The sequence below is a fragment of the Pygoscelis adeliae genome, unplaced genomic scaffold (genome assembly GCF_000699105.1).
Source record: "Pygoscelis adeliae isolate BGI_AS28 unplaced genomic scaffold, ASM69910v1 Scaffold554, whole genome shotgun sequence".
Classification (NCBI taxonomy): domain Eukaryota; kingdom Metazoa; phylum Chordata; class Aves; order Sphenisciformes; family Spheniscidae; genus Pygoscelis; species Pygoscelis adeliae.
In genome coordinates, this window is record NW_008824667.1 from 600,217 (window position 1) to 609,269 (window position 9,053).

The 9,053-nt window shown below is 47.6% G+C and overlaps 1 protein-coding gene across 1 annotated transcript in view; it reads left to right on the top strand.

The window, feature by feature from the left end:
• The window catches only part of LOC103915965 (chromosome unknown open reading frame, human C21orf2), a 24,704-nt gene that overhangs the window by 9,475 nt on the left and 6,176 nt on the right, over positions 1 to 9,053 (top strand). The window lies entirely within an intron of this gene.

Below are 9,053 nucleotides of genomic sequence, written 5' to 3' on the forward strand. Positions count from 1 at the left end.
CGGCCGTCGCCGGTGGTCGCCCCCCCTCCTCCCCCCCGGGCGCGGGAGCTGCTCGGTCCCGGGGGTCACAGCCAGACGAGTGGCCCCTTCAGAGCCAGCTCCAGTGCGGGTGGTGATGGTTCTGCCCGCCCGGCCGGGGCAGGCTGCGGCCAAGGCCAGAATCTCCTCTTTCCCCCCGGCCTCACCCTCCACAGGCCGCGGGGGCCGTGGAAACGGTTTAAAAAAAAATCACTGTGATTGCAGGAGGCTTTCTTGGAGGAGATGCCCAAGAGTTTTAACGCAGGTTGGGATTGAAGATTGGGATATTTATATATATATAAATACCCACGTGAGGGCAGCATAGCATCACCGAATAGTCATTTTTGCTCAGTCCTTGAATTGTTCTTCGTAAGACACGTACCACTGCGTCTGCGGGGAGCGACACAAACACCTTTTTCTCCATCACAGGCACTCCGGCTGTGACCGACTATTGTCACATGTAGTTGTTTTATTTCACCCTGGCAAGCCAAGCAGCACGAGTAAAACGCCATCATCCCCAAAGGGTCAATGCAGCTCCGTCTGCGCAGGTATTAAGCAAGGACACCCAAATGGAGTGACCGCCATGATGTGAAATACATCCCTTCAGTTTAAGCAAAATATCGTCTTATTCAATGCTTTTGAAACCACGGCACTGCACGAGGGTTGATGTCTGGAGACAGGAGTCACCACACCCAGCTGGCACATCCCAGTGCAGCGGTTACCCTGCACACTGCTGCTGAAGGATGCGATCCCACTCCACAACTGCTCCCATAACCATCCGACACGCCAGCAGCAATTATTTTTCTTCACTTAAATGCATTTTCTGTATAGTGAGAGTTGGGATAATGCTCTGCACACCCCTGAATTTGTGCTGTTAAACGAGCAGCGAGGCAGAGAGCTGAACAGCTCAGTACCACTTTTAACTGGATTTTTTGCTGCCGAGGTTATTCCCAGCGCCATTTGCCACACAGATTTAAAAGGTGGCAGCAGCGTGCTCGAGCAGTAAAACTGAAAATGCCAGACAGCAGGCTGGCAGCAAACTGCAAAGTGAAGACAGCAATTTGACTGACAGCTTTAAATGTCGGCGAGCTCTGCTGTGTGGCGAGCAGCTCTGGCACTGCAGATTTCCGGGTGATGACTCCTGAAATGCCCAGGGGGAACTCCAGCTCCGTTTCTATTAGCTTTGATACTCATGAGAAGAGACAAGCTGGAGGCTGCTTGGCTCCCTTCCTTCTCTCTCCCAGCCCCAGAACACAAAGATGAAATTATCAACCAATGAGGAAGATGAACAGTATTTTCGCAGCTTTCGCTGATTTAAAGATACTGCAGCTTTTTTTAATGCCACTTTTCAATGGTTTCATCTCAATGTTTTGCTGGCGTTATAGCACAGTTAGTCATACACTACATTGTACAAAGTCCTAAGCAAGGGTGGAAGGATGTAATCACAGAAAGCACCGCTGTGTTTATTGAATCACTGAGAACTCAAGCTCAGAAAAATCAGTTTTCCCTATATGCTGCTTGTAACAGAAGGGGGAGAAGGAGCATCCTGTACTGAAGGGGCAGGGAGAGACGTCTGACACGAGCTGTCAAAGCTGTCTAATGTTCAGGAGCATGACATAGAAGTTCTGGGTTGTCTTTAGAAACTGTTAACACTCACCCAAAATGTGCAGCAGAGAGTTTTGACTGAAAGAACCTGAACTCTACTGGGAATCTCCTTTGGTTCGCTTTTGTTGCAGAAATTTTACTGGCCATTTGTTTTCCAGCCCTTGGTCTGTATTTATAAAGCCAGGCAGACCTCGACCCTCAGAGAGGGTCCTGTGACTGTAAAAGCCAAATATCTGCCCACAACACCCGCTGCAGAACCAGGCATTGACCCGCAGGGTCTGCCCACTCCTCCTGAAGCTCTTCCTCTTCACCAGCGTGACGGAGGAGACACCACCAGGGATAAATCAGCTGGAGTTTCCTAGGGGTGAGGGCCTCTCGCAGCTCCCCTGTCCCAGTGTCGGCAGACACCCCGCTGCTCCTGAAAATGCTCTCAGCAGAACAGGGCACAAAGGAAAAAAGACAGCCGAGCAGAGAGTGCTCTGATGCTTTCTATTCATATTTAAACTTGGTCAACCAAGAGCTACCAAAGCAAACCTACCTTTCGGCAAACATCTGAGCCCACTGTTCTCAGCCTCTGCAACAGTGACGCAGATGTGTGAGATGATCCCAAGGAGATTATCGCCGTGCTCCCAGAGGCACCCAGAGATGCAGCCCTTCCTTTTCCTTTGCACAGGGAGTGCAATTGGATTTAAGACATGTTTTCTGGTTTGCTTGGGCCATTTCCGGCTTGCATTTCTACAACATGAATATGCATTCGTGGGACTCCTGACCATGTTCTCCACAGCCATATTCCTGACAGATTTTATAAAAGCCACTTGTGCAGTTAAAGTAGCAGTCTCACACATGCTACGTCATCTTCAGGTGCAACTCATTCCTCAGAAGAGATCCCTCAAAATCTACAAACAGCTCAGGTCGTGCACTCTGGTTTCAGATCATGGTTAGACATGACTGTGGTTCAAGCAGTGACTGTCCCCTCTTGTGCTCATTTCCGTCTGCTCTTTCAGCAGCAAGATGAGCCAGTGCTCAGGGAAAAAGGTTATTATTCTTAGCAGGGTCAGTTCTCTGATCCCTTTCCAGTGAAGAGCTGCACAAGTGCTTGGTCTGGCACAGTTCTGGGTAGTACACAGCCAGGAAGAAGGGGTGCAGCGAGGTGGTGGTGGGAGCTCACACCCGTGGTGCCACTGAAAAGCTGTTGGAGAAACTGGACTGTCACCCTTGGCAGCAGAGCTGTCTAACTCCCGTTCACTAATTATTTTTGAGCTGGCTTGCTCCCTAATGTGGTTTCTGTGTGCTCTAGTAAGCATGTTGGCATGCTGTACAGGGCGGTGCAGGGGCAAGAAGAGGCAGAGGGGGAGCAGGGAGCTGTCAGGTTGGCTCTGCAGCTGCAGACATGTTGGAATCAAACTGTGCCGCTGAAAAAAAACATCTTTTCATAACTTTCAGAAATGCAGATTTTTTCATAGGCTGCAATTCAGTAAGCAAATGCCAAAGAATTAGCAACCCCCGAGTGAGCATCGCTATTTGCCTTTTACATCATAAAGATCTATTTGTCAAAATAATCATTTTTCCTCATCTTGCATAACTCATGGGACTGGATTTTTCCTTTACTTGAATTACATATGAAATCTGTTAGTCATTCAAAGCTGATCATAGGCAGTTCATCATTCTTGCTCAGCAGCCTTAAACAGCACAGGATAAAAACCTTTCAGTTTTGATATGTTTTACAAGAGCTATTGCATTTGTACTGTGCCCAGTGTGTACAAATTCCATTAGCATGTAATCTGCTAATTTGGCACGACAGCTGATCAGGAACAGTAAAATACTGATAAAAACATATCAAATATATCAGGTGACTTTCATTCCATCAATCCTGAAAAGAAACTATGTTGGTGGATTTATTAAAAATATTCAAATACATTTGAAATGAGGAATTTAAGGAACTTCCACCTTTGTTTTTTCATTTTTTCCTTTGTCTATTATCTGTTGAAAAAAACCCTGAAAATATTAACACCAAAAAGTCAAACTCGATTAGTACAGATACAGCTAATGCAAACAGCAGCAGTCCAGACAACGCCAAGTCCACCTTACTGCAGCAGCAGCGAGACCTATGGATGGACTTCAGTACTTTGCCCAGCTGGGGAACAGCCAAAAGGTTAGCACCAAGAGATGATTTTGAAGCAGCAAGAGCAGCCCAGTCTGCTCCAGAGACCTGAGCAGTGTAGACATGAGCCATTCTGCTCCACTCAGGATCAATTTTGGGGATTATGTGTAACTCCTGCTGCTGGACAGAGTGAAAATGTTGTTCTGGGAGCTATTACAGCAGCTCCTTGCCACGAACGGGTGATTTCTAGTCAGGACTTTCCACTTACTCTTTGTTCTTAATCTTTAATCTTCACTTAAATGTTCTTAATCTTCACTTAATCTTTGTTCTTCCATGACACTGACCTCCTAATGGGGGATGTGAGGAAGGAGCAGGATTGAGAGCTAAAACAACTGGGCTGCAAGGGACATTTCCCCTGCAAAGTGGCGTTGTCCTTGGCAGATCTGGGTGGAGAAAACAGTGATGGTTAAACTCCCTTTACCTCCTTGTACCTCCCTGTGCTCTTCTCCAGATGCTTTTTAAAATGTAATTTTAAAACCTACCAGATTTGCCACTTGGTTGTGACTTCAAAATCTAGAGTGTTATGTGTGGCTGTAGTGCTGATGCTGTAATCCACCTGTCTCTGCAATGATCAATAAACCCTTTTGAAGGATTTCTCTGCTTTTTTCCCTTTTCCTTCTTCCCCAATACCTGTTATTTTATTCACACCCCCCTTGCAGTCAGTTGACTGCAGTCGGTTCACTACAGGTCCTGCTGTGTTTTGGCTCCCTCTGCTCTGCTTCACTAATTCTGTGGGTTTTTTTCTTCTGGAAAAGGAAGGCAGGCAAGAGGGAGCTTTCTGACCGACCTTGAGTCTGATGTTCTGCCCTTTCTGCATGGTTTTTGGTCTCTTTCTAAGGGAGGGACACATCACCCTGATCCCTTCAGGCTCCTTCCTGTGAATCTCACAGCATCGCACACTCTGCATAAAGAAGCGTAATATTTTACTTTGATTATATGTACATCAGCAGGATCCCAATTCCCATGTAAATGTATTCATACGATGTGTATTATTGACAAAAGGAACCGATAATAACGGTCTCTACAGAGCACTGTGAGCAGTGGAAATTGCAGATGCTCCTTATTTTGGCATTTCAGCTGTAACCGGGGCCTAGCTCTGTCGACACGACAAAGCACTACAATCCAGACTGCAACAGCAGAGCGATGCTGCTGTGCCATTTCTATCTTGGTATAATGACAGCGTATAAAACAAAGGAAAGAAATACCGACAGAGCTCCTGCACAGGAGTGAAGAAGAGTCTGAAGAAAGAAGTCTTCCACGTATCTGGTGGCCTTTGCCTCTTCACTCTTAATTTTTAATCCACACAGTAAATTGAATACTTGTTCTATGCAAGTGGCTATGAGGACAGCAAGCTGCTCGGATGAGACTGGCTTTTAATAATATAGAAATTTGCTATATAAATAACTTGCAAGTTCTTAATTTAATGCTTTCTATGTTTTAGTTAGCTTGACATGATAGGGATGTAATTTTAAGCTATTGTTTATTGAAGTGGCCCGGTTTGATTTCCTTTTACTGTGGATGGCTGTCTTGAAAATTCGTATTTGTTGGGTTAGATGGGTCTTGGCTGTTGTGAGATCTCTCATCCTGGTCAGATCACTGGAGCTATGTGATGTCCCAAGGTGGCTTCAGGAGCACTTGCCGTGGTGTCCATACAGCTCTCCAGTGAAACAGTGCTAGTGCTGGTGTGATCATATGGGAAAACCTCTGCAGGTAGAGATTGTAGGTAGCAGGAGCTTTCCTGGAGGTCCTCTCCAAAGCTCTTTTCCAGAATTTCTGCAGAAGCTCCTCTGTCAGCTTGGCACAAACAGCGACCCAGGAGTGCTCGTCTCCTTCACTGGCTCTGGCAGTGTCTTGTAGACACTGGTGTTCCTCTTGGCTGGCTCTTCAGAGGGGTGGAATGGGATGCTTCCCAAAGAGAGCAACCAAGCCTCTGAAGGAGCCTGCATAGGTCTATGGTGACATGCCTGCCTCCATGATGACAAGGTTTTTTTATTAGCTCTTACCAAACCACGGCATTTCTTGACAACTTCTTAACAGTGATCCCATCTGGTGTTGCTGAACCTGGAGCAGTGACAGTTGCACAGAGGGAATGTCTTGTGGGTGGAATAGCTGCTGGAGGGCTGCCATGAGCAGAGCATCCTCTGAACCACAACATGGTCAAGCTTGCCATGATGCTAAGTTACACTGGAGCAGTTACAGGAACAACTTGCTGCCCAGAGACGATGGCTGAGACATTTTCAAACAAGTGGGGCTTTCCCAAGAACACACCAGTGGCTACCCTAAAGGCATGCTCACCCTTCCCTGCCACACACCACGCAGGAGGGGAGGGAGCAGAGCCCATCGCCAGGAGTGCAGACCACCTCTCTGGTGATACCAGGAGCGTGAAACAGGTTCTCTGAATGCCTCCCCCAAATCCATCCTGCTCCTTCTACCCCATTTAACAAATCTTCCTGACCAGGATTTTCCTTGGAAGGGATCAGCTTCTGGGCCACGTGAAACTGCTGTCATCGGATACCACCATTGTAAGTAAGTGGGGTAGCACCAAGAGAGGTGGCTCTGGCTGCCCTGCCAGCTGCAGCAATGAGGCTGCCTACAGCCAAGACTCAAGAGGAGGGTGTCTGTACAGGCACTGCCATCTGCATGGGGATGTTAGTGAGTACCACCAGGGCCAACGGAGGAAGTAACCGCTGATTACCATGACGGCAGACACCCCATAGGTGATGGTGGTGACAAGCATGAAGGTGCCGATGCTGGCAGCAATGATGACACTCAGGATTACTACCAGCAGCACTTCTTGTCATCATCATCAGTGGCAGCTCCCAGCTCCTTCAAATTCCCTTTGCCGTGACTCACACACCAACAGCAATCCGATAGCATGTTCAGGGAAGGTTCAGTTTAGTAGCAAAGACACTCAGGGGTTCAAACACCTCTTTCTGAACCTGCTGTGGGCATTGGAAGTAAGCTGTGAGACCCTGCATGGAGGAATCAGGGGTCACAGCAAAAGCTGTTGATGAGAAATGACAGCTTTTCTGAAATGAGAAAATACATGTAAGGATTATGTGAAAGAAGTGCCTTTCCTGGACCCTCCACAGAGCAATTAAACAAGCGATAACAGGTTCATTATATAAAACACTGATACAGAGCTGGGAAGAGAATGTGTGGCTACCACATAGTATAGACCAAAGTGAAGATACTCTAGATATGAGCCCAAGAGTGCAAAGAGCTTTTAGCTCTCTTGCTCACGTGGCACTGAGAAGTGAGCACAACCTGCCACCAGGAATTAATGAGCGAGTCGGACCTCATCACGGCTGAGTATGAGACAAGCTGAGACCCTCGGGATCTCGTGGTGGGGAGATTCAATCTCTGCACTGGAGCCTTGAAGGATCCATTAGGTGACACTGCAGGGCTGTGAGCGGGAGGTGGACATGCCAGGGATTGTAGGTGATCCTACGCAGCCTTATGAGGCCATGTGGTCCCAGACCTCAGTGGTTCTTTTGTTCTTCTCTCCAGGCTGCTACTTTAATGCACTTTACAAGTCTATATGCATTATTTAAGTTCTCTCCTTTTTAAAAGCCCGGGGAGGAGGTTTGCCTAAGATTATTATTGATACTATTCGCAATATTAAACTGGGGATTAAAATCGATTTTATTTAATTAACCTGAACGAAACAATCTTTTGTGCATGTTTCAGTCGCAGGAGAGGTGGCAGAGCAGACAGAGGAGGATGTGTATGTTTAAACTGACTGAACTGTACTTTTGTCAGTGAGATGAGTACGAAAATCTCTCTGTGGCACCTAGAGAAGATTCCTTAATCTACTTAGCCTGTTTCAGGGACAGGCTTCACTGCCAAAAGTGCAGCAAAGCATGGCTGGGGTGGGATTGTGCAGCCGGGCAGTTGAAGGTGTGCTTGGGTGTTTCCATATTCCACTGGAAGTGAAAACAGCCCGGGATTTGGAGAGCGAAAGTACAGCAAAGCCGTGTGCATTGCTGTTCCAACTGCGATGCGGAGGATTCGGATCCTGCAGCTGCCCTCACCGACACACAGCCCAAGCCGCCAAATCCTGTGTCTCAGCAGCCACCTCACGCCAGCTGGCCTGTGAACAGCTGCACACAAAGTCAAGAACTCCAAAAATTGCTTCAACTGCCTCCAAGTGCTTGTATATCCAACTCTAAAAACCTCAGTACAACACCTGTGCTCTGGCCTCCCAGCGCAAGGTCCCAGCTAGCTGTCCATGGGTGTGACAGCAGCCCAAGTGCTGAGAGACACGAAGAAGAAAATGCAGAGGGATGATCCGCCTAACCTGCTTATCCCACATTCTTCCTGAAAAGTGCATGCCCATCGATCCCAGTAAATGCATCTCTCAGCCCTTTGCTTATCCAGAAGTGTGGCAATAAGGAAGGTAGGGAGCTTGGTGCCACCCATCTCCTCTCCCCAGCACGAGGCCATCACCACCACCACCACAACTGAGGGTTCAGTTCCAATGCATTTGAACTGCTGCACCAAAACACCAGCGTAAACAACTAAATAACCACCAGCCCCCATCCTGCAGTGGTTTCTGGTGCCGAATAAGGCAGAAACATGCAGAAAAACATCAGGAAACTCTGCATTAACTCCTTATTTTGGACTGTAAGGCTTTGCTAACCACACCGCTTCTCCAGGCCTCTTCATTTCAGCTATCCCCGTTCAACCACTGAAGCTGCCTGTTGAGCCCCTGAAGGTACAAAATGAGGCACATCACAGCAGTTTTACCCCAAAACATGATGGAGGAGGACTGGCCTCGGGGCTCCTGGTGTCGGTGCAGTCAGCAGTGCTACCTATGTTTCTATATATTAATACAGAAAGCTGTGTAGAAATATGTATAAATATATATTTCATTTACGCACACTTCATATATATATATACATAGATACAGGGGTATATATACTCACGTGTAAAGTTAGATATAACTATAGATCCATAAAGGTGTTGCTATATGTACAAAACATTCTCTAATAAGATGTAATGAAATTAATAATAAAATTTACACGTAAATATGAAGTAATTAAATAAAACCGCACCTCAGGGCACGCAGCCCGGTGCAGGCAAAACATCAAGTTCAGAGTGGGCAGAGCCCAAGCAGGAGTCCCAGGGGGGCGGGATGGCTACCGCTGGTCCGCGGCTCACGGCCTGCCCTCCCCGGGCGACCACCCTCCCTCCCGTCCTCGGAGGCAGGCTAGGGAGGGGAAGGCTGGGCAATGTCCCGCTAGCTACGGTGCCAGGGCCCGGCCCG